Source organism: Callospermophilus lateralis, chromosome 4 (assembly GCF_048772815.1).
Source record: "Callospermophilus lateralis isolate mCalLat2 chromosome 4, mCalLat2.hap1, whole genome shotgun sequence".
Lineage (NCBI taxonomy): Eukaryota > Metazoa > Chordata > Mammalia > Rodentia > Sciuridae > Callospermophilus > Callospermophilus lateralis.
The window spans coordinates 125,337,538-125,362,923 of NC_135308.1; the positions used below are offsets into that span (position 1 = coordinate 125,337,538).

Genomic DNA, 25,386 nt, shown 5'->3' on the forward strand with positions numbered 1-25,386 from the left:
TTCTGAGAAGTGTCTGTTCAGATCCTTGGCCCATTTTTTGATTGGGTTGTTTGTTTATTTTTTGGTGCTTAGCTTTATGAGTTTTTTATATATCCTAGAGATTAGTGGTCTATCTGATGTGTGAGGGGTAAAGATTTGCTCCCAAGATGTAGGCTATCTATTCATCTCACAGATTGTTTCTTTTGCTGAGAAGAAACTTTAGTTTCAGTCCTTCCCATTTATTGATTCTTGAGTTTAATTCTTAAGCCACACGAGTCTAATTAAGGAAGTTGGGGCCTAATCCCACATGATGGAGATTAGGGCCTACTTTTTCTTGCATTAGACACAGGGTCTCTGATTTTTTTTTTAAAGGAGAGAGAGAGAGAGAGAGAGAGAGAGAGAGAGAGAGAGAGAGAGAGAGAGAGAGAGAGAGAGAGAGAGAGAGAGAGAGAGAGAGAAAGAGAGAGAGAGAGAATTTTTAATATTTATTGTTTAGTTTTCGGCTGACACAACATCTTTGTTTGTATGTGGTGCTAAGGATCGAACCCGGACCGCACGCATGCCAGGCGAACGGGCTATCGCTTGAGCCACATCCCCAGCCCAGGGTCTCTGATTTTATTCCTAGGTTCTTTGTCAATTTTGTGCATGGTGAGAGATAGGGGTTTAATTTTTAATTTATTTTGTTGCATATGGATTTCCAGTTTTCCTAGCAACATTTGTTGAAGAGGCTATCTTTTCTCCAATGCATGTTTTTGGCACCTTTGTTTAATATAAGATAATTGTAATTTTGTGGGTTAGTCTCTGTGTCCTCTGTTCTGTACCATTAGTTTACCAGTCTGTTTTGGTGCCAATACCATGCTGTTTTTGTTACTAGTCATTGTATATTGTTTAAGGTCTGGTATAGTGATGCCATGTGCTTCACTCTTACTGCTAAGGATTGCTTTAGTTATTCTGGGTCTCTTATTTTTCCCAGATGAATTCCATGACTGATTTTTCTATTTCTATGAGGAATGTCATTGGGATTTTGATTGGAATTGCATTAAATCTGTATAGTGCTTTTGGTAGTATGGTTATTTTGATAATATTAATTCTGCTTACCCAAGAGCAAGGTAGATCTTTCCATCTTCTAAGGTTTTCTTTGACTTCTTTCTTTAGGGTTCTGTAATTTTCATTATATAGATCTTTCAACTCTTTCGTTAAGTTGATTTCCAAGGTGGTTTTTTTTTTTTTGTTTTTTTTTTTTTTGAGGCTATTGTAAATGAAATAGTTTTCCTGGTTTCCCTTTCAGTGGGTTTGTCACTGATTTACAGAAATGCCTTTGATTTATGGGTGTTGATTTTATATCCTGATACTTTACTGAATTCATTTACTAGTTCTAGATATTTTCTGCTGGAACTTTTAGGGTCTTCTAGGTATAGAAGCATATCATCAGCATATAGTGCCAATTTGTGTTCTTCTTTTCCTATGTGTATCACTTTAATTTCTTTCATTTGTGTAATTGCTCTGGCCAGCATTTTAAGATCTGTGTTAAATAGAAGTGATGAAAGAGGGCATCTCTGTCTTCTTCCAGTTTTTAGAGGAAATGCTTTCAATTTTTCTCTATTTAGAATGATGTTGGCCTGGGGCTTAGCATAGATAGCCGTTATGATGTTGAGATATTTTCCTGTTATCCCTATTTTTTCTAGTGTTTTGAACATAAAGGGGTGCTGTATTTTGTCAAATACTTTTTCTGCATCTATTGAGATGACCATATGATTCTTATCTTTAGGTCTATTGATGTGATGAATTACATTTATTGATTCCTGTATGCTGAACCAACCTTGCATCCCTGGAATGAATCCCACTTGATCGTGGTTCACGATCTTTTTGATGTTTTTGTATTTGATTTGCCAGTATTCTATTGAGAATTTTTGCATCTATGTTCATTAGAGATATTGGTCTGAAGTTTTCTTGATTTGATGTGTCTTTGCCTAGTTTGGATTCAGAGTGATATTGGCTTCATAGAATATGTTTGGAAGTGCTGCTTTTTTTATATTTTCTGAAATAAATTGAAGAGTATTGATATTAGTTTTTCCGTAAAGGTCTTATAGAATTTGGCTGTGTATTCATCCAGTCCTGGGCTTTTCTTGGGTTGGTAGAATTTTGATGGCACCTTCTATTTTGTCATTTAAAATTGATCTGTTTAAATTGTGTATATCATCCTGATTCAAATGGACAAATTATATGACTCTCTAAATTTGTCAATGCCCTCAATATTTTCTATTTTACTGGAGTACAAGTTTTCAAAATAATTTGTAATTATCTTCTGTATTTCTGTAGTGTCTGTTGTGATATTTCCTTTTTCATCATGTATGTTAGTAATTTGAGTTTTCTCTCTCCTTCTGTTCGCTTGCATGGCTAAGGGTCTGTCAATTTTATTTATTTTTTAAAAGAACCAACTTTTTGTTTTGTCAATTTTTTTAATTGTTTCTTTTGTTTCAATTTTCTTGATTTCAGCTCTGATTTTAATTATTTCCTGTCTTCCACTGCTTTTGGTGTTGATTTGTTCTTCTTTTTCTAGTGCTTTGAGATGTAATGTTCAATCATTTATTTGTTGACTTTTTCTTCTTTTAAGGAATGAACTCCATGCAATGAACTTTCCTCTTAGAACTGCTTTCATAGTGTCCCAAGGATTTTGATATGTTGTATCTGTGTTCCCATTCACCTCTAAAAATTTTTATTCTCCTCCTTGATGACTTCTGCAATCCATTGTTCGTTCAGTAGCATATTATTTAGTCTCCAAGTGTTGGAGTATATTTTATTTCTTATTTTATCATTGATTTATAATTTCATTTCATTATGATCTGATAGAATGCAGAGTAGTATCTATAACTTTTTATATTTGCTAAGAGTTTCTTTGTGGCATAATGTATGGTCTATTTTAAAGAAGGATCCATATGCTGCTGAGAAGAAAATGTATCCACTTGATGCAGGTTGAAATTTTCTATATATGTCATTTAAGTCTAAGTTATTGATTGTATTATTGAGTTCTATAGTTTCTTTGTTCAGCTTTTGGAAGATCTATTCAGTGGTGAAAGAGGAGTGTTAAAGTCACCCAAAATTATTGTGTTGTGGTCTATTTGACTGTTGAACTTGAGAAGAGTTTGTTTGATGAACATAGACACTCCATTGTTTGTGGCATATATATTTATAATTGTTAAGTCTTGTTGGTGTATGGTTCCCTTGAGCAGTATAGTGTACTTCTTTGTCCCTTTTGATTAACTTTAGCTTGAAGTCTATTTGATATGAGAATGGAAATCCTTGCTTGCTTCCACAGTCCATGTGAGTGGTATGATTTTTCCCAACCCTTCACCTTCACTCTTTGGATGTCTTTTTTTTAATAAGATGAATCTCTCAGAGGCAGCATATTGTTGAATCTTTATTTTTTTAATCCAATCTGCTAGTTTATGTCTTTTGACTGGTGAGTTTAGACCATTAACATTCAGGATTATTACTGAGACATGATTTATATTCCTAGCCATTTTTATTTATTTTTGGTATTTAATGTGAGTTGGTTTCTCCTCTGATTAGATTTTTCTTCAGTGTAATCTGTCCCTCTGCTGATTTTCATTATTTTTTTATTTCCTCTTCTTGAAATATTTTGCTGAGTATGTTGTAGTACAGGCTTTCTAATTGTAAATTCTTTTAACTTTTGCTTATCTTGGAAGGTTTTTATTTCATCATCAAATCTAAAGCTTAGTTTTGCTGGATATAAGATTCTTGATTGGCATCCTTTTCTTTCAGAGCTTTGTGTGTATTCCACTATCTTCTGGCTTTGAGGGTCTGGGTTGAAAAATCTGCTGAGATTCAAAATCGTCTCCCCCATATGTGATCTGATTCTTCTCTCTTGTGGCTTTTAAGATTCTATCCTTATTCTGTATGCTAGGCATTTTCATTATAATGTGCCTTGGTGTAGATCTGTTGTAATTTTGTACATTTGGTGTCTGGTAAGCCTCTTGTATTTGGTTTTCCAATTTGTTCTTCATGCTTGGGAAATTTTCTGATATTAACTCATTGAAAAGATTATGCATTCCTTTGGTTTGAAACTCTGTGCCTTTCTGTTTCCCAATAACTCTTATATTTGGTCTTTTGATGCTGTTCCATAATTCTTGGTTGTTCTGTTCATAGTTTCTAACTTTCTTCTCTGTGTGGTCAACTTTATTTTCCAGATTGTATACTTTGTCTTCATTATCTGGCGTTCTTTCTTTCAAGTGATATAGTCTGCTGGTTATGCTTTCTATTGAGTTTTTTATTTGGTTTATTGTATCCTTCATGTCAAGGTTTTCTGACTTTTTTTTTTTAAACAGAGTCTCTATCTCTCTCTTGATGTAATCTTTTGCTAACTGTATTTTCTCTTTGTTGAAGTTAGCAATTTTTGCCTGTATTTGCTCATTTAGGTCATTCTTTAGTTCACAAATAATTTTAATTATGAACCTTCTGAACTCCTTCTCTGACATTTCATCAATTTTGCTGTCCATGGGTTCTGTTTTATAGTATCCTGGTTTGTTTGAGGCACTTTCCTCTCTTGTTTCTTCATGTGGTCTATGTGTCTTGCATCATGGATCTGAGATATGATGGTTTCTTCCCTATATTCTTGTAGTACCTGTGCAGATTGTCTGTACCTCTCCTTGATATTGGGCTTTCAGACACCTGCTGGTGTCCCTCAATGTATGCTACTGCATGTAAAGGTGATGGTAGCAATAGCCAAGGTAACTCAAGATAATAGTTAAGGTGCCCCAAGATGTGAGCAATGTCTTACAGAGATGGGGCTGAAAGTGTGGGCCTCACTTTGTCTTTGAAATGCCTGCTCTGAGATGCAGCTGCTTCTAGGCCCTGTTTACTGTCAAAAACTTAGGGGCTACTGCATGAGGAAGGCTATGGTGATAACCTCAGTGTCCCAAGATGGGAGTGGGTTAGGCTTAGGCTCCCAGCTGGGGGGATGAACTCAGACCTACCCTGGACCTGGGTCCCGTACAAGTTGGTGTAGGCGGATCTCGCCTGGGGCTGGGTTCCTGTGGTAGTCTGCTGGTCAGATCCTGTGCTGGAGACTGGGCTCTGGTGGGTGTCTATCCTGTGGGTAAAGGGATGGACCCAGGTCTATTGTGAACCTGCTTCCTGTGTTGGCTGATGTGGGTGTTTCTGAGCTGGGCCTGGGCTCCTGTGGTAGTCTGCTAGTCAGAAAGGGTGGTCCTGTGCCGGAGGCTGGGCTCTGGTGGGTGTCTCTGATTGTCATAATTTTAAATTATTTTCCAAAAAATTTTTTGGGTTAAAATTTTTGAGTCTACATTGTATGTTAAATACATTTATAGAACCACTTTCCAAATACTACCTGAAAAATCTCAGTAAAAATTAGCTGGTTACATTTAGTTTCTGGAACAAAACTTTGTGGATTAAATTCCCAGTTTTAGCATATTGCTATTGGTATTACTTGGGCAAGTTAATTATCCTTTAGAAATTTATATTCCTCCTGTGAAGGAGGAGGTAATAATACTACCTTTCCCACATGAGTATTTTGAGAATAATTTGAGCTAATATTTGTTAGATGCTTAAAATTGTGGTGCTTAACATGCACATAATATCCATTATCTACTATTACTGTTAATTTGATACAATGTTGGTCAATTTTTATAATTGGTTGGTTGCTTGCCTTGCTGGAGGCAGCCTGAACCTTGAAAATCATTTGTATTATTATTATTATTTTTATCTTTTATTTATTTATTTTTATTTGGTGCTAAAGATCGAACCCAGGTCCTCACCCATGCCAGGCAAATGGTCTACCACTGAGCTACAACCCAGCCCCATTTGGATTATTTTTATTTGTTTAACCTAGGACCATCTAGTTAAATCCATATGCTACTATTTGAATTTTGCATCCTTCCAAAACTTTGAAATCTAATTTCCATTTCAATAGTAATTAATAAGTGGGGACTTTGGGTGGTGATTAGATCATAAAGGCTCTGACCCCATGAATAAGATTAGTAAACTTATAGGAGAGACCATGTAAGGACACAACACAAAGCACCAACTAAGAAGCAGAAGGTACTCACCAGACATTACATCTTCTGGCACTTAGATCTTGGACTTATCTCCAGAACTGTAAGGAATAAATTTTTCTTGTTTATCATCACCCAGTTTATGATATTTGGTTTTGGAAACCCAATGGACTTGCAACAACATACCAGCAGTTTGATTTAACTATGTACATATTTTTAAAGGTAGATTTATGGAAATGTTAGAACTTATTAAGTTACTGCCAGGCAGGTTTTTTTTTTTTTTAACAAAGAAAGTATTAGTAATCTATAAGAAAGTCTGTATATGGTATTCATTAATGAGTGGGTAATAAATTTTTCTATAATAGTTCCATCATTTAAACATCAATCCTTTTATAAATAGTAAATATTGAGTTGACTTTCAAGACAGTTTTTCCAAGAAATAAAATACACTCAAAATTTTAATTGCTAATGTCCTAGAGATTTAGATATCCTCACAGTTTATGCCAAATGGTTATTAATGAGATGTGAGGGAACATTAATCCACTATATTGCTACATGAAAATGGTATTCAATTTTGATTGATAGATCTGATTGAACATAATTTCAAATAATGAATTACAATGTTTTTCTACTAATTAAAATGAATATTTAAAATGTTTTTCTCTTAAAAAAACACGTTATAGTCTCTTAAATGGATAATAGAATTCATCTATACTGATTGCTAAGATTCCTAATTAAAAAAAAAAAAAACTAATGGTAAATCTTGTCCATACTTAGTTTTTCTTTTTCTTTTCTTCTTCTTTTTTTTTTTGTAGATGACAAGTACAGTTCACAGAATCAAAAATACCAGATTAACCACAAACTGAGACTAACATTGATATGACTTCCACATTAATGAATTTGTATGTAATGAAGTAGAAATAATTGTTGAGCTCTGCAGAAAATCACTCATCTTTTCTTTTCTCTTTTATATATCTTTTTTTAATTTAAAAGTCTAGTCTTTTCTTCTTAATGATAGCCCTTGACTTGGAACCATCTGTGGGGTATACTGTGCTTCTGCTACCTAGCTCATTGGGGATCTTTAACACATCCTTTAAGGCATCTAGTGTGAAATATCAATTTGTTCCACTGAAAATATGACTCATTTGTTGCTTTGCTCTGTGTTACTGTATTTTATCTTCTTGAATTATTGTTTTTATTTGATTGGTAAATCTCAGTACAGTGCATAAAAAGTTACTAACTTTCAGTGCAAGATCACACAAATCCACGACATTAATAATGAAAATCTTTTCATGCCTTCATAAAAATTTTGTAACTTCCTTTTTGCCACATCAAAAAATCTTCAAGCAGTGTTTTTATAAAATTTGTTGATACCTGAAAGTGAAATATAACTTATTTTTTCAAATTTAAAAAGAATGTTCAATAACCTTCAACAGTAGACTATGCCAATATATTTAGGTTATAAATTTTTCAATAAAATATAATAGTACTTAGAATAGTGCAAGTAACTCTCAGCTTTATCATCTAGTTTCAAGTATAGGTTTCTTCTACTATCCATCCAATTCCTTCACCTGTAATAACAAAAAATTAAGCAGAAACATATCCCATATCTGAGACCCTACATTTCATCTGTTATTATCCCCACTCCTTTTGGGGTACTGGGGATTGAAGTGTTGAATCAGGGTCTCACTAATGCTAAGCAGGGGCCCTACCACTGAGCTTCATCCCAGTCTATCTGTAGTTATTTCAATGTATCTATTTAAAAGATAAGTACATACATCTATAAATATAAGCACAATTGCACATCATAGCCTCGCCACAAAATCAAAGGTATTTATTAATAGTATTAAATATTCAGTCATCATTCACAGTTTTTTTTAAATTCATAATTTAATCTAGCTATAAAATAATTAATAAATGGAATAATTTCTTCCTACCAAAATGTTAATATGTCTAACTCTTTAAAATCAGTTCCTTCTACAACTTCCAACCCCTGATCAGTTTCAAGTTCCTAGTTTTACCTTTTCCAAAATGCCATATAAACAGAAGCCTGAGTTCGTCAGCTTTCCCTTGCAGTACCAAAATGCCTGATATAAACAATATAATAGGAGGAAAGACTTATTTGGGCTCGAGGTTTTAGAAGTTTCAGTTCACCGTCACTTGGCCTCCTCATTTGGAGGCCAGTGGGAAGGCAGAGCATCACAGCAGGGAATGCCTGGTGGAGAGAAGCTGCTCAGCTCATGGCAGCTGGGAAGCATTAAACAGAGAAAGATAGAGGAAGGGCTGGGTCTCCAAGATTCTATTCAAGGACATACCACCAATGACCTATCTTTCACGTAGGGTTCACCTCCTAAAATTTATGTCACCTCCCAATACTTGTGCCACTAGCTCAGGACCAAGACTTCAACATAGGAGCATTTGGAGAACCTAGAGAACTTCCAAACCATAAAAAATGGTTAAATAATATGTAACTTATTGAGTCTTACAGCTTAGCCAAAATCATTTATATATATATATATATATATATATATATATATATATATATATATATATATATAAAAATCAGGTCTATTCTGTATCCTTTCCTCTCCTCCATTTATCTGCATAACTATATACCAAACCTACATTTTATTGGTTACAGCGATGTTATATGGGGACTTAAAAACAGGTGGAGTCAGATCTTCATATGTGCTTTTGTTTTGAGAGATCCCTAAAAATTGGAGGTGGTGGGATGGGAGAGGAAGGTATTATAAGAAGTTCTTATTTCCATATTAATTTAATAAACAGCCTTTACCAGCCAGGGGATGTAGTTTGGAGGTAAAGCACTTGCTTAACACAGGCAAGGTGTGAGGCTCTGAGTTCAATCCCCAATACTGGGAAAGAAAAGGAAGGGAAGAAGAAAATAAGTAAATAAATAAGAAAGAAAAGAGAGCCTGCTGGAATTTTTATTGGGATTGCATTCTACATATTACTTGGGCAGAATTAACAATGTCTTCTAATTCGTGAATATGATATGTCTTTCCACTTACGTTGGCTTTTATGTCTGTTGTAAATTCTGTGTAAATTTTTTAGTAATTGTTCTATGTACTGAGATATGTTGTTTATTGCTATTATAAATGATGCATTTGAAGATTTGAATTTCCATTTGTTTTTTGCCACTATGACACATCACATTACCCTGTTAATTTATAAAACTCTATATTTTTGTATCCATTAAAATGAATTAGATTTAATACAAAAAATCACAAATAATTTTCTAAAGACTATATACTATGATGTTGCCAACTGCTTGTTTCAAGTAGCTCATTTTTTTACATTCCTTAGAATTTTCTATTTAGATAATCATGTTATGAGAAAATAGATTTTTATTTCCTCTTTGCTGCCATCTATGCATTTTATTTATAGGTATTAATAAGTCAATGTCCTTCTTCCATTGAGTTTACATCAAAACATTGTCAGAAAAAAACATTGCTAATGAAAGTAAAGCATCTCTTTTAAATGCCAGGTATATTTTAATTCAATTGACACCTAATTCCTTGAATACAATTTAATTATTTTTTTCTTTATTCTCTCATTATGCCTTAAACATTTTGTATGACATACATACCTTCACATGTGCCACAAGTAAAACTATGCCAACTAAAATATTTGATAATAGACACTGTCAAGATATTTTACTTGATGATTTTATCATTAGTCTCCTAAAAATAAAACCACACATTCTAGGTCATTTTCATTATTTTTATATTTGTATTTATTTAACAAGAATATGTTCTCAGGGTAATTTCAGAAAGTATAGAATACACTAGTTGGTATGAAAGACTGAAGAAGAGAGAGTCATTTTTTCCTAAGCTTCACTCTGGTTCCACTGAGGATTTTCACTCTAAGACCACTCCAACTCTTCCCGTGTACTTGTAATAGAATAGACCTCGGAAAGAGACACAAAGACAGTAAAAATGTATACACCTGCAAACCTTAATTGTAATACACGACAAAATGAAATAACTGCAAATATAAAGATATACCCAGTCTCTAAGAAGGTGGAGAATGAATGGCCAGTTCAAATGAGTAAATGGCTTAAGTGCTTGAATCACCACTCTGAATAGAATTTTGAGTCAAAGAACAAAGTGTAGGGCCAGGTGCAGTAGCAGATGCCTATAATCCCAGCAGTTTGGGACACTGAAGGGAGATGGCAAATTCAAAGCCAGCCTCAGAAAAAGTGAGGCGCTAAGCAACTCAGTGAGACCCTATCTCTAAATAAAAATAGAAATTTGAGAAGGGAATGTGACTCAATGTGCTAATGCCCCTTAGTTCAATTCTCCTTGGGGAAAAAAAAAAAGAACAAAGTTTTGGTCCCAGAACTCCCCCAAAAAAATTAATTAAAATGATAAAGTTTTGAAAAGACAGCTAATATCATTTGAGAGAATAGATAACAATAATTATACCTATAAAATGCAACCTTTAATAATCTGTTACTTTGAAAATGGAAAGATATTACAAAATGTAATAAAGATATTACAAAATATATAATATTATTATATAAATATAAATGTTTAAGGTCCCGCAATATAAAGGCGGTAAAAATAAGACTGATTTTGAGTATAAAATGCTAGATATATCAGCATTTTTAGAAAACAAGTTAAAAAAGATGTAGCCCTAATATAGTAATTTGAAGATCATATAATTCAACCAAATTAAGATTACCACATATAAAATGAAAATAAGTATTCCAACAAGAACTGCAATCTTTTTCTATTCATTCTAAATAGTCAGCATACAGTGTGTAGGAATATAGGTAAAATCAGTAATAGTAAGAATGGAGACCATAGTTATTATTCTTTGTAGAAAACTAAAAAACTTTGTGGAATAAAATATTAGAATATCTAAAACTTATTTTATCACTATGACAAATTAATGGTTGTGCAGATACTATTGAATATATACAATACTAATAAGTGTATGAGTATAAAGAGGTAACTTAAATAATAAATAAAAAACAGGTCTTACTAATTCAAAATCAGAAATGAGTACTTAAAATCAAAGTGACTGTTACCTTTAATGTAAGACATCTTAAAAATATGAAGAAAGATGAAAAGTTAATGGTCAGTTAGTTCAAAAGGGAAGTGAAACTCTAATTAATCCTTTGAGAATCACTAACAAAAAATATCAGGCTAAGTTTGGTTTATTTATGTAGTTCCAAACTCAAAAACTTCAGAAAGAAAGAGAAATGTAGATAGTTTCCCCAATACTTGGCTAACTTTTTCAAATCACAATATTACATGACTAGTTACATAAAGACATTCACTTTAAAGAGATTAAAACCCATGACTATATTATCAAAGATGGAACCTTGAAAATGACAATTTTATAGCTCAATAGGTGTTTGAAATATTTTTATCTGCCTCAGTTTATCTTACTAATAGAAGACTTAGCCAAATATTAAGACCCTTCCTCAAGTTTCAGTTATCTTCAGTTAATACAGGACTATGTTAATAACTGTTTAGACTGGCTGTGGAAGGAAGAATGAATGGTTCTACATTTCCCATCCACCTTATATCTGCATGAGGCTGTGCCAATGGGCAATGGATTGTTAATGGAAATGTCATACACATCTGACCCCCCAAATATCCTGTGGCAAACTATAGTTCTCTCAAAGACAGATATAAAGAAGTCAGTGGGAAGACTTGAGAATCTACAAAATCAGAGGGTCACAGATTGCTTAAACTTCCCACAGAATCTGTCTGCCAACATTGGATTGAATTGACCTCTTTATGAGAAGAAAATATTTTAATTTTGAGGCACAGAGATTTGGGGGTTGTCTATTGCAACACTGGCACATTCTGATACCACGGAAAAAAGATATAATGTTTTAGATAATAATTTATATTACAAGTATAATGCATTATTGACTAGACAAGAGCAAGAAAACAAGTTTTCACATCTTACATCAGTTAAATAATTACTGAATTTTGTATCCAATGTTTGTGTCACATTGAGAATAAAAAAAGTTAAAAATAGAGTGAGGAAAAGAACAGCAAAAAGGAGAAAATAGAAGATATGTCTTAAGAGAAATTTCTAAAGAATGTGATAGTTTCCTTTATGGAACAAAGATAATTATATGTCTTCAACAATAAATTGGGCTAAGAATCACAATCATCAATCCAGACAAAAACAATGAAAATAACAAAGATCATGAAAAATAAAAACTTATTAAGCATTGAAAAGCTGCTAAGATGCCACATAAATAATTCATGTTCTGGGCCAAATCTAATATGGAATCCAGATCTAAACATGGCAATACTATTACTCCCTGTGCCTTGAAGGGAATTGACAAATATGGTGAATTTAAGCTGTAGCCTTATAAAATGCATGTAATTAGACTTCAAAGTTGATAACACTACTTGATGCATGAGCTGTGAAATGGAAGGACATTTGATCTCTTTGAACATCTCCATCAGAGGTCTTGGATAACCAGGTGCTTTATCAATGTGCATTAATAATTTGAAACAAATCTCTGGATTTGTTTGTTTGTTTCTTTTTTTTAACAATAGGTCTCAACAACTGACTTAAAATATTTCCTAACCAGGTTGTAAAAAATAATATCTTTATCCATGTTTTGTTTCTTTTGTAGAACACAGTGGATTAGATTCTTAAGTAGATTCTGTGATTTTTCAGAATCTTAAGTCACTATTGGCTTCTCTTCAGCTGCATTATTCCCCAATGAGAGAGCTAGACTATCCTTGAAGATCTTGAAGATTTGAAGCCAGGCATTGACTTTTCCTCTTCAGCTACGAAAGTTCTAGTGGTATTGTTGGGAGTACCCCCCCCCTCCAAAGACTAACTTCCCCATCCCCCAAGAAGAGCCGTCCAATGGTGAGCCCTGCTGGCTCACATGATCCTTACCCACCAATCAGACTACCCCTGCTGGCTCACATGATCCTTACCCACCAATCAGACTAGCCCTGCTGGCTCACATGATCCTTACCCACCAATCAGAAAGCACCCCATGCCAACTGTCAAACCCTTCAACCATTAAACTGTCATAACTGTCAAACCACCCCCAGCTCTATAAATATGCAGATCTGTTCCTCAATAAATAGGCTCAGACAATGAGCCTTGTTCGTTCTTTCATTGGTATCTTCTTGTAATGTAAGGAATGTAAAGCTATTTAATTGACATTGAATATCAATGCCCTTAGCTGGTTCTTCTGGATAATTTATTGTAGCTTCTATATTAATATTTTCTGCTTCTCTTTGAGCTTTTATATTATGAAGAAGATTTCCTCCCTTAAACCTTCTGCACCAACCCTCTACTAGCTTCAAAATTTTTCTCTGAAGCTTCCATATCTCTCTCAGTCTTGATAGAATTGAGGAAAGGGCCTTCATCTCTAGGTTAGTCTTTGGCTTAAGAGAATACTGTGGCTAGTTTGAGTTTCTCTGCAGACCACTAAAATTTTCTTTATATTATCAAAAATGCTCTTTTACTTTCTTATTGTTTGTTCATTAAAGTATTGCTTTTGACTTCCTTTAGTACCTTTTCCTTTACATTCATAGTATGGCCAGCTGTTTGTATAATAGGCCAGTCTCAGTTTTGAACCTACTTTCTTCACTAAGCTTAACCATTTCTAGCTTTTGATTTAAAGTGAGAGAAGTGCTACTCTTCCTTTCACTTGAATACTTGCAGACTATTGAAAAATTTTGTCTGTTTTCCCCTATTTCCATACAAAGTTCTTTTACATATTAACATGACGAACTTGCGGATCTTTTTTTTTCACATTTATGTCATTAATCTGAAATTCAAGATTTTATGTCCAGTTAGGTAGGGATTTAAATTTATTTCTCTCCATCTAATGATCCAGCTTTTGTGACATCATCTACTAAGCAACACATGCTACAATGCCTATTAAGTGTTGACAGATAGGTGAGTTGAGGTCTTAGCTGCCTTCTCACTTGTAACCTGTGCCATCACTAGACTGCTTTCATTGCTATAATTTCACATTTTCCTTTATCACTTCTTATGCTGAAGAGTATATGTTATTTCTCCAATAGAATAAGACTTTATAAGACTCTATAAGATATAGAATAAGACTTTATAAAATCAACATCATATTGGACTCTCTAGCAATTAGCTCATAGTCAAGCATATGGTAGACAAACAATGAGCACAAATAAATAATGAGTGAAGGGAAGGACTAGAATGTAGAAATTGTGTGTATAGTGCTCAAAATAAATTATCTATGTGATTTTTTGAAATTACAACGAACAGATACTTTCAAAATAAGCACAGAAAATATAGAGGAACTAAATAGTTAAGAGGGCAGAGAGCTGTGTGTAGAAAGAAGGAATTGCTCATACACATTACCTTACTTCTAAAAGGACAGACTGTCTGTCAAATTGATATAAGAATTCAAAATTCTTTCTTTCTTTCTTTTTTTTTTTTTTTGTCCTTTCTTTTCTTCGTTTGGTACTAATGATTTGACCTAGGGATGCTTTAATGCTTTGCCACTGAGCTATATCCCTAGTTCTTTTTATTTTTATTTTTGAGACAGGATCTTGCTATATTGCCCAAGTTGACCTTGAACCTGTGATTCTCCTGCCTCAGCCTTCTGAGTAGCTAAGATTACAGATGTGCACTGCTTTACCTGGCCTAATAAATCAAAATTTAAACATAATGTTTCTAATATTCAAACTGGTTCAGCAAGCTTTATTACAACAAGGAATTGGTAACTTTGTGTTTGAAAATGAATACTAAAGATTTTTTTTAAAAAATCTGCTCTTAATTTAGGAATTTAAATTTTATTACACTAATAAAATTTTCAGGCTCAGTCAAAACATTCACTGTTAATTAGGCATTCACTATTTAGGGTGCAAAATAAGGAAACAATACATAAGATTGTAAACACATTGCATTTTTAATAATCACATTTTTACATTTTAAAAATTGAGTTATGTTTGTTAACTTTTTTAATTAATTCAAGGTGGCAACAAAATTGTGACTACTCTTTGAAAAATATTTATAAAATAGCTAGAAATTCTTAAACTATTTTTGTCTGAAGCTATCCATCTCCATCAATGTTCCAGTAATCAAACAACATCAATACTTATATTGAAAGTTTTTCTTCTCCCTACATAATTTGTTTGTCCACTTGTTCTTACTGAGATAATTATTTTAAATTGTACAATCACAAAATATGACAATGTGTTAAAATGTCTGAACTGAATGAAGTGGCTGCATATATTGACCTACTATAGACTTTTGGTTTAATTTATTCTCAATGTTCAATTTTAAAAGAACTGGATATATATTCAAAATTATGATTTCTTGATATCTATATAACACTGTGGGTTGCTGAAATCTAGAAAAGGGAATGGAATAGGGGAAAATGAGAGAAAATGAAAGAAATTAAAATACAGAATAGGATATTTATACTTGCTGAATGTCTACTATGGGCTGGCCTAATCCTGCATTGGGCATTTACATAAATATTTTCTCACTTAATATTCACCAAAACACCACATTATATTATATATTGTTAGAATTTGAACTTATTTCCAAATTCTGAACATGCACTGTTGTCTTTTGCACATTTTGAATGTCATAATTTTTATCTAACATATTTCTATGAATTATAAGTATTTTAATTGTATAGAGCATGATTTTTAAAAATTATTTATAAAATATGTAATAGCTTTAAAAAAAAAAAGCTAGGTTTTGAGGGAACTAGAAAAAGTACCTACCCAAATTTTAAGTTTACAGTTGAAAATTTTTCTATAATTATCTCTCTTAAATAGGAAATTACTTTAGTAAGAGAAAGGTATTTCAGAATTTAATTATCTTCATCCTTTGTGCTGGCATCTTTATGGAATAAGAGCAATTTAGAAACAATTTGTAAATTAATTTTGTTGAAAAAGGAGGGGATTGCAATTAGAGAAAGCATGCAGGACTTTTCTACCATCTGAAGAAAATTATGTTATATTTTATACTCATTATTTGTGTTTCCTTAAACTTTGAAAAAGTAGTTTAATATTTTATTGTATTAAGGGCCTCATTAAGCTGAAAGTGATTGGTCAACTGCAAAGTACACAAGTTAATTATTATGTTTCAAATTTGGACTTTAAACAGTTTTTTTTTTTTAATTTTAATGATCTTTTTTTTTCTGAAAATAGTTCCTTTTAAAGGTACACCAGGAAATTTCATATTTAATAGCTAAATAAGGCTTTATTATGTCTGTGTTAGAAGGAATCCGTGTTCTTTTGGTATTTCTGCATTTTACTTTTAAAGTAAAAATATATAATTTAGCTTAATTCAGATAAGTTTACATTTTTGTATATGTAATAAATAATAGTCCATTATTTTAAGCCATTGAGTTATTAAAGTTTATTATTTATAATCTTGCTGTCTCTATTTTCATAACAGCATTTATTAAATATTATTGTATTTAATAAGTATGATTAAATATTATTGTATTTAATAGTATAATTCATTTTGTCAGTATTTACTATATGCCAAGCAATGTACCAAGAATCTTATATACAATATTTTCCTTTAATCTGCATGATAGCCCAATTTGGAAGGTAAATATATGTGATGAGAGACTGAGTAGCAAACCAATATGTGACCTAGACATGTTACCTCATTGGCGGAGAGCACACATTGTACCAGGGTCCACAGGGTATGTGATTATAATTTTATAAGCTAGTGGTTTAGTAGCGTTAGTTAACAGTCTCACCCTGAAGTGGAAAAGGGAAATAGCAGCAGAAGACACACTATCTTGGAAGTTCAATGTGAGCCTTTGAATTCCCTGCTTCAAACAATGGTAAATAAAAGTCTACTGACACAATCTTGACTGTTTTGAATGATGCTTAAGGAAAAATGCTTGAGTGTTAAAAATATAATAGCCATCAGTCAAAACAAAATGGGATTTTCTGTCTTTCTTTTTAGCTTGATAGTAAAAACAGATTTATGTAGATCCAAACTGATCAGTGTAGATTTGATTTTGTTTTTCCTTTTTTTTATGATGGTGAAAAAGATAGCTGCCTAAAATATTTTATAAGTCAGGTAAACTTCAAAGTCATAGATGCAATCATCATGAACAATCAAAAAGAAAGGTAATACTTTTTGAATGATCAATGAAACTGTATAAATCCCCAGATCCCATTAACCTAAAAATCTGCAGTGGGTCAGGTTTTACCTGATAAGGTTGACACTTTGCAGGCTTCATCTTTTAGCCTTGAATATAGTATATGGTAGGCTGTTTATATTTATTTTGGAATTTCTATATTTGGCTGAGATCATAAGAAAATGGAAAAAAAACTTTGCAAATTTATGTTTACCCAATGGACACCCAAATGAATAAATTGATGGCAATTTAATATGTGTAGTGATTTGGGCAAGAGTTGAGAAAATTACATGATTAAAGGTCCAAAATCAAGGCCTGAAAAGGGGAAAAAATGTAAAAGTAAAAAGAACAATTTAGTTTGGAAAAGGAAATTGAGGAATACTTGAAGAATAGTCTTCAGGTTTGAAGTCACTTTTAGAAATGATGATAGACCAGTTATTTATTTATTTTTCTTATTTTCTTTTTGCACAAAGAAATGCAGCCAATTTGTAAAAGGGGAAATATTTTAACTTATATAAGTTGTGAATTACTATTTTCCAAACATTTTTATGATAAAAACCAGATCCATTATTTTTCTTAAACAACATTTATTTTATTTTACAAATACTTAAAATAACCAAGACAATATATTATAGGGGCTTAGAAAAGATTTTTGATATATTTATACAAATAACTTATTTGAATATATAAGCTCATTACACAACAAGGACAGGTTGATTAAAAAGGGGCTTTGTAGGGATCCAACTTTACACAACTATAGTCACCTTGGCTATAAGTACCAGCTCTCTGCCAGGTGACCCTGCTGTGCCTTCCAAACTCTGTAACAATAGACAAGTCCATTAAGATTGCCGCTGAGTATTAGTGCCAGACAATGACACCTGGACTCTTAACTGACATTTGTCATGTTAACAGTATTTGAAAAAACTCAGGTGCATTTTTGTTGGCTGTAGGATACTTTTATCTATCTAAGCAAATATATCCCTTCTTCTTTCTGTAGGGTGAAGGGATTCTTCTGTCTTGGTGCCACAGAAGATATACTGCATAAGTCTTTAATAAACTGCATTTTATGTAATCCTGAATTTGTCTTCTGTCTTCTTTGGATTCAATACCTTCTGCCTTTAGCATCTAGTTCTTATGTTTTTGGTTTTCCTAAAACAGTTTTGTTTTGTTTTGTTTTGTTTTTTGGTTGGTTATTGTTTGAAGAACTAAATGGCTTAGGATTCTTTTTAATAATTTTTTAAATTAAAAAAAATGAATATTCAGCATCTACTCACTAACCAGCCAAAGAAATAAAATCTTGACTCAACTTTTAACATTAAAGGTACCTGGAAAATCTTAATTACTCCAAAAAGAAACTGTGAGTTAGGTAAGAATAAAGGTATTTGAGAATTTCTCAAGTTCTAGGAACCTAGACAGAAAAATGCAAACTATCAGCTAAAGAATGAGTGATAGCAAACACATATATTTTTATTCATTAGGCACTTGACAGAAAAACATTACATATACAAAGACACCACATCACAGTTATGTGCTAACCAATAAATATCCTTCATTCAGCCATTATACATGATTAGATCCTGGCTATTCTTATTTTATGGTTTTAGGCAAATACCTGCTAGATACAACAACATAAATATTGGTTCTCTAGATTTAGCAACTGCTATAAACATATTTTCCAGGATTACATTAGATGCTAATTTTAAAGTGCATATTAGGCTTTAGCCTCAATAATATCATCATAGGTTAAGAGTTTTACAAATTCATAAATGTTTAATTAATATGAAACAATCTAAAAAGTAAACTCTAAGAAGCATCTAGTTTTTAATAAATTTCTTTGATGAACACTGACAAATTGTTCTTATGGAATGAATTGTGAAGAATACCCAGGTCCTTTAGAAGAGCAGTGTGGTATGAAATTAGTATCAAAATTTCTTTCTAAAGTGCGGGTGCTTTGAGACTGTTCTGAGAAAGTCCTGGAAAAGAAAGTACCTCACTATAAGCTATTTGAAACATCTGTTTTACCTCCTCTTCTTTCTACCTCATGTGTCACAATTTGAATTCTATTTTTTAGTCTCTGAATATCTCCAGTCATTGATTCTGTGGTCTCTACAATTTTATCTATTTCTTCCTACAATAATGCCAGACTTTCTTCAATAGTTCTGTCTTGTACTTTCTCCATTTTCAGTAGATTTTGGCACATTAATAAAATATTTCAGCTTTTGGTTGAGGGATTTTTCATGGTTTCACACAATTGTAGCAATCTTATATTCAGGTAGTTGAGATGACATTCAATTTGTTCTTTTTCTTCAATATTGTTACTCAAAATTGCTATTATTACTGATTCTATCATAATTTGCAAATGCTTTCTGGTACTCTTTGAAAATGTTTGCCAGATTTTTCTCTTGTTAGATGCTATTTTTATCTGTTTTAGATTAATATGTTTTGTTTGTTCTTCAGAAGACAAAGGCTTTGGATGATTTTTATTTCTTTTTCCTGTGTTTCTTGGCTGTTTCTCTGACAACTCCAGTTCCTCATTTATTGATTTCTCTTTTTGAATTTATTTTTAGATGTTGAAACTTCTTGGAAGCATTTGATTTACCCAGCATCTTGATCACTGATTAATTCTTCTTCAGTGTTTCAGGAAGTCATGCTCAGAGTACTTCACACCAAACTGAAAACCAGGAGACCCAGAAGGAGGTGAGAAGAAAGCTGAGAAGACCAGAACTGTTTCCAAGACATAAATATTAAGTGTATGCATATGTATATAAAAGTATATATGTAATACCTGTATACATACATACATACATATTATTTGTATGCATAGAGTATATTTATAATGCATTATATATTTATAAATTTTAATAATATTGTACAATGGTTTTAAAGACAGATAGGTGCTAGATGAATATGCATCAAACTTGAGCACAAATTTGTTAATTTCTTGATGGTTGAATAGGTATCACAGACTTTAGAAAATAAATAGTTCTTCTCTCCCATGCTTCATCCCTTAGAGCAGAAACTTATCAACCCTCAGAAGGTGAGAAGAACATCATAAATCTCATTTTTTATTTAGAATAATACCATATGTTCCTATACATTATTTGAATTGAAAGTTCTTCCGTGACTTATACAAGTGCTAGACTGGTATAAATAATATATATTGAGATGATGGAAGAGATCAAATGACATTGAACTAAAAGATCAATTTTATAAATTTAGCTTCACATACATAAGATAATTACATTAAAATGAAGGACTTTGTCAGGTATGTGGACACACACCTGTAATCCCAGCACCTTGGGAAACTGAGGCAGAAAGCTCAAGTTCAAAGCCAGCCTTAGTAACTTAGCAGGTTCTAAGCAATTTAGCAAGACCCTGTATCAAAATTTAAAAAGAAAAAAAAAAAGGAAGAAAAGGACTGGCTATGTGGCTCGGTGGTTAAGCACACCTGAGTTAAATCCCAGGGGGCAAAAACAACAACAACAAGAACCTCTCCAAATGTGATTTTGCAATATACTGTTCTTATGCAAAATTTATTTTATTTAAATGACATTCTATGACATTCTATTGTTGTCCCCTTTTCCTTTTCAAATCTAGTTTCCTCCCTTGAAGATGGGAATAATATGTTCCATATATTTTTCTATCTACTTTACAGAGCTATTAGGAAAATTAAATAAGATAGTAAACATCTAGAAAAAGTGTGCATTCTTTTTATTTTATTTCCCATATACACAGCTGTGAGATCAGCTGCTACATTTGCTTGATTGTTTCATATTTTAAAAGAGTTTGACAAATGGTAGTCATGTTATTCAAATGGAATTAAAGAAATCACCAGAAAGTCTTTGAATAATCCAAACATTGTAATAGATCTTTTCAAGGTGTTTTAGTTGCATTTTACGGAGCCCTACCCTAATATGACAAAAATAGAACTCACTGAAGGAAAAGCTAGACTTTAGCTGGGACAAAGCGAGAACTTCTACAAACACAGATAATGGAGAAGCAGGAACACATCGATTCTCCTCTTGCTGCTTGATCAATCAGCTCCAGTGCTTCTCCCCAATTATAAATTACCCAGCTTACAATTTAAAGTCCTGATAAGAGTCTACAGAGCTAACTGGAGTTACATGCCAGTACCTTGTTTAGGAACAGATAATAAATGTTAATGATACCCTTTCCAAGGATGCATACAAGAAGAAAGAACTTTTTTTCAGAGTGCTGCTACTAGAATAAGCATCAGTAGACCCTGAGTAGCTAAAATAACTACAAAACAAATTGTCTACTGAATAAATTGGTCTGAGAACTTGTTACAGAGTAAATCTAAATAAATTATATTTTATGACAAAAATTCCCAATCCTGGAGATTTTTCAATTGATTTAAGTGATCCATTTATTATTTCTAGCAATTTATAATAAAAAGCATTATATATATATATATATATATGTGTGTGTGTGTGTGTGTGTGAGTGTGTGTGTGTGTGTATTTAGTTGTAGTTGGACACAATACCTTTATTTTATTTATTTTTTTGTGATGCTGAGGATCGAACTCAGTGCCTCACATATGCAAGGCAAGTTCTCTACTGCTGAGTCCCAGCCCTAGACCATAAACTAGCATTTATAATAAACTATAATAGTTAGAAATATTTCTAAACTAAATCTCAACATAAGAATAGAAGATGGAAAAATAATACATGTTTTTGACTCAATTTCCTTTAGAAAAAATGTTTGACACTTTTAATAAATTAATGGAGCAGTGTTCCCTTATCTCTGAAGGATGCATATGAATCTCCAGTGGCTGACAAATGTGTATATTTTAATTTATCTTTAAAATACTCTTTATAATTAAGCTAAATGTACTCTTTTGATACTAATTAATATCTATTAAAATGTGCAATGCAAAGTTTACAACTAGAGGAAGGAGGAGAATTTTCAACGAGTAATGCTTTGAGAAGAATATAGAAGGAATACTTAAATTTGCCTAATGAAATCTATCAAAAATTGTCAAATAGGTAGTGTTCATAGTTTTAGATAGATGATATTGGGGATTATATAGGGTATGTTAAGAAACTCAAAGCAATCATCTAGATAAAATCAGGTCCTTATTCCCCTGGAGTGTTTTATATGAAAAAGTATAGTAGTTAAAGTAATGTTAAATATTATTATAAATGAATTCCCACAACTCTATACCTCAATAAATAAAATTTTCTCACTCAAATAACAGTTGAATGTGGGTACTTCATATCAGTGCACAACTTCTCAAAATAAGGTAAGGACCAAGCCTTCTTCTATTCACATTCTCCTTTCTCTTGAATTTTCTGCTTCCTTCTGAAACATGAGGGTGTATAAGGTAAAAAAGCAAAACAAACAAATACCCTGCTCTACTTAATTCTTTGGTCTGGAATAACATATACGCATCCTCTTACACCCCTTCAATAAGATATGGTCAGATGACTCCATTTCCACTATTCCCTGTAATAACAGCTCTATTCTGTGTGAAAGAGATTAGAGAATTAATGATAATTGACTGTTTACTCACAGGTGAAAGTGACAGGATAAATGAGCAAGAGAAACAGAATAAGAATAGCAAAAATTAGCAGGCCTGAAACATTATAATATATTATAATACAACCAATGACTTTAGCAAAGTGATTAATGTTATTGATAGCAACTGAAGCTGGATGGAGTGGTGCGCGCCTGTAATACCAGTGTCTTGGGAAGCTGACAGGAGGAACAAAGTCAAAGGGTTCACAGTCAACTTCAGCAACTTAGCAAGGCTCTAAGCAACTTAGTGAGACCCTGTCTCTAAATAAAATATTAAAAAAGTACTGGAGATGTGACTCAGTGATTAAGTACCCCTGAGTTCAATCCCTAGTACCTAAAATTTTTTTTAAAAAAGTAATTGACATTATTGCAGAAGGAAAACAATAAGAAACAGAGTTAGGGAAAATTTAGGACTCAATCCCTTAGTATTGTTTAAAGAACTTATTTTGAACATTAATTTATCTTGACAAATTATAGATAATAAAAGTAAGGTGGATTTTATGTTTGAACAGACCCAGATCTCAAAACCTTAATGTGACATAAAAACTAAACATTTCTTAAAGATATGATCAGTATTATATCAATTGCACAAATAAAAGCAGAAAATGTACTGCTATCTCATATTTATTGGTAAATACATATTCAAAATAATAAAGTACTAGCACACATATTAAATTCTTGTAAATGATTTTCTCTATGGATAAAATTAAAGGAGAATTATATATTAAAGAAAAGAGTATATTAAAGTCAAACTTTATTGGTAAGATGTTATTTCATTTAGAGATCAAAACAAAATGGAAATGTATTACTATCTTTTTATCTGAAGTAGATAGTACAAGACTATTTATTTGAAGATAGCATTTTCCAACATTGCTCAGTATAATTTGGGATGGGAAAAGTAGAAAGAACACTATCAGCCAGAAGTGCATTATATGCTTGGATTTAGTATAATTAGATTCTCTTCCAACTCTCTTGGAGGCTTCTGAGAGCAAAAGATTAGCTGCTCACATGGTTCTTGGGAAGGCACACAAGACAGCAGCAGTTGCTGTCCAAGAAGTAACCAACAAAGCTGGGAGCATTTATCTGGTAATCTTTTTATTCTCCTGCTTGTAAGACCATATGTCAATTAACTATGCTTTCCTTCTATCTGTATATACATGTACAATACACATTTAAATTAAAGAATGCAAAGAATGCCTGTTATACTAATGGAAATATTTTTTCCTTATAAATAACCATTTCTTATGCTCCAGTCAGAGGTCATCAGTATACAAAAACCTTTAGTACACTAAAATGAAAAATCTTCCCTTGAGATGATGTTAATTTTTTTCTTGTATTGATAAACAATGTAGCAAAAGCTACTTTTTCTGTAGTGAAACACAGCACTTATAATTAAAGGTGCATTGAACACAAACTTATAGATTAATGCATAATTATAATGTGAACTGTGTAACCAGATAAGGAAGAACGGTGCCCCCAAAGTAAAAGCCCCATTATTCTCTTCTATATAACTGCTGTCTTAATTTTTTTGTGTCTTTACACTGTGGTTTAGTTTTGCCCATTTGTGATATTTATATAAATTAATATCATCCTGATTTGTGGATTGGGTCTTTTTATATAGAGTTTTTTTCAGTTTTTTTTAAATATATATATTCGGTAATTAGTCTTTCATTAGGAGTAACTGGAAAAGATTTTCTCCTATTCTGTCCCTTGTTTTCTCTCTCTATAAATTGTTTCCTTTGATGTCCAGAAGCTTTTTAATTTTATGCAATTCCTTTATTAATTTTTTTCCTTATTTCTTTAACTATAGTGGTCTTATTTAGGAAGTGTTTACCTGTACCTATATTTTGAATTGTTTCTCTTATTTTTTCTTCTAACACTGGCAAAATATAGGTCTTTGATTTATTTTTTAGTTCATTTTAATACAGGGTGAGAGATATGGATCTAGTTTCATTGTTCTTCATATTCATATCCAGTTTCCTTAGGATCACTTCTTAATGAGGTTGTCTTCTCCAACGTTATGGTTTCAGCACATTAGTCAAGAATAAGATTATGAAGCTGGGTGGTTGCGTCTCTATGCATTTATTCTATTCCATCAGTTTACTTGTCTGTTTTTATGCTAGTACTCTGTAGTTTTAGTTGCCATGGCTCTGTAGTATAATTTGAAATTGGGTATTGTGATGTCTCCAGCATTGCTTCTTTTGTCCAAGATTTTTTTTGCTATTCTGGGTCTTTTGTCCTTCCAAATTCATTAGGAATGTTTTTCCAATTTTGTGAAGAATATCATTGGTATTTTGATAGGGATTGCATTGAATCTATAGATAGCTTTTGGTAATATGCCCATTTTAACAAAATTAATTCTGTCTATCCATGAACATGGAAGGCTTTTTCATCCTCCAGTCTCTTCTTCAATTTCTTTCTTCAGACTCCTACAATTTTTTTATAGAGCTCTTTCACCTCCTTTGGTAGGTTTTTTCTAGGTTTTCTTTCTTTCTTTCTTTCTTTCTTTCTTTCTTTCTTTCTTTCTTTCTTTCTGTCTTTCTTTCTTTCTTTCTTTCTTTCTTTTTTGGTATCAAAGATTAAACTCAGGAGTACTCCACCACTGAGCCACATCTCCAACCCTATTTTGTATTTTATTTAAATACAGGGTCTCACTGAGTTGCTTAGTGCCTTGCCATTGCTGAGGCTAGCTTTGAAGTCATCATTCCCCTGACTCAG

The 25,386-nt window shown here is 32.3% G+C and overlaps 1 pseudogene; it reads right to left on the reverse strand.

Moving 5' to 3' along the window:
• Window positions 1-18,933: 18,933 nt before the first annotated feature.
• LOC143397105 (centromere protein Q pseudogene) lies at window positions 18,934-19,736 on the reverse strand (annotated as a pseudogene).
• Window positions 19,737-25,386: the final 5,650 nt, after the last annotated feature.